Source organism: Morone saxatilis, unplaced genomic scaffold, assembly GCF_004916995.1.
Source record: "Morone saxatilis isolate NCDOM2014 unplaced genomic scaffold, NCSU_SB_2.0 Contig14, whole genome shotgun sequence".
Taxonomy (NCBI): Eukaryota; Metazoa; Chordata; class Actinopteri; family Moronidae; genus Morone; species Morone saxatilis.
This window is the reverse complement of record NW_023339696.1, coordinates 22564881-22566841: the sequence shown is the minus strand read 5'-3', so window position 1 is coordinate 22566841 and position 1961 is coordinate 22564881.

Here is a 1961-nt window from a genome sequence, read left to right as displayed (position 1 = left end):
AATAAACATCTTTCAGCTCCACTTAAAGATCGTTAAAGTCTACACGAGAGTGGTTAACGGGTCGGTAGGTGATGTGTTACACGATAAGGTATCTGGGCTGATGGCAACCTATGTGATGTTTCAAGTAAGAGGACAGGATTAAGATACTGTAGCGTCACAGGTCAAAACTAGGAGACACAACACAAGCGGGATGCACTGATACACACGTCACACAACGAGCCCCTTTAACTGGAAGTCTTTGCATCAGGATTCTCTTAAAGGATCTTTTATCTTATTATCAACAAATCCCCCCAAAAAGACCCAAGAACAAGTATTATCAGTGTATCAAAGAGCTTCATTTTAGTCCAAAAACTATTAAAAACACAGAGAGCCACACTGTTCCCTGATTCAGCACAACTGTACCCACAAAATAACCCTAACCCTAATTCTTTTCACATATGTGATACATTTTTAGCTGCTTTCTCAGTGCTGGCTTCTCAGTGAGTCCCTCCTGGATTTCACAGGCTTTATTTTTGGCTGATTTCACAGCAACTTTTCTAAAATAATGCAAGCGTGTTGTGGATGTTTTCAGGCTTTTTTCCCCCAATGAAAAACTGCTGGAAAAACTGGGTTGAAAATAAAACTCCACTGTTTGGAGGGTAAATGTGAAGCGTTGGCGTCTAGAAAAAAGGAAACGAGTGTGTTTGAGTTCGGTGACATACGGCTCAAAGTTTTGTGAAGTTTCCTCAGTGAAGATCATGTTTGTCACTAAATCGTATAAATGCAACTTATCGAAAGACTCTTCATCTTCAATGCTGAATTTGTGTTACTGTATTAGGATTAAAAAAATGGTTTGCTATGAATTTAGTGATTAATTTTAAACATTTAAAATGAAGCATTTAAGTGTTTTTATTAATAAATCAGACACTGATGGTGCAGCGCTGTATTAAACCTCTTTATAGCTTAAAATATTATAAAGACGTAAATATTTATTCCAGTGTCTTTGAACTCTTCACCACTGCATTATTGTCTACTGTCTACAAATGTCTTTGTCTATGTTTATATATTTGTATAACTGTACATAAGTTATGTCTATTTTGTTGAGCTTGTTGTCTTGTTTATTTATGTTTATTCTGTGTTTGTACATTAATAGCAACGTCGGTACAACCGGCCGATTTGTTGACAGAAACATACTGCCCCCACCCCACCCCCACCCCCATCAGTGCATCCCAAAATAAATGCAGAAAATCCATTTAAAATTGCACACACACACACACTAATATATATATATATATATAATATACCTCACTGTATTGATTATTACTAACGACTGTCAACCAGTCAAACACTGCACGCTCGCAGACCTGTGTCAGGACAGTCACCAACGAGAAGGCACAACTTGCGTGTAAAACAGAATATTGGAAGCCCTTGCAACAGTTCCACCAGAAACTGCCCAAACATCACAACAGAACTGGCCCCCCTTTTAAAGTCCCTGAGCTGGATCTGATGGAAACCTTTGTGGGTTGGAGGCAAAGATCATAACTGTAAACAATTTGACCTAAACCTTCAAATGAATCCCCACTTAACCAGTTTACTGTTGTTCCATTGGTTCACTTTGGTCCACAGCGTGTGTTCAACTGAGATATTATAACCCTATGAAGGACTCTCTCGCCCCCTGCCCCACTTTATACTCTAGGAGCAAGGTTCCCCAACCTTCTCCTATCACTGGAGGTCAACCCCTGACTATGCATATACATATTTGGGATGAATTTTAAGCAGGATTATTCCTGTTCAGGGGGGGGGGGGGGGAGGGGGGGGGTCACTTTTTTTATACAATTCTCTCAGTATTCTGTATTTTTTATATAATGTTTATATTCATACAGACTTAATCGGCTTCATTTTTGACTAATTCAGTGTTTTCTTTACTTTTATTCATAGAAGTGAACCAAATGCTGAGGTTTAGGCCTTCTGTGTATATTTTT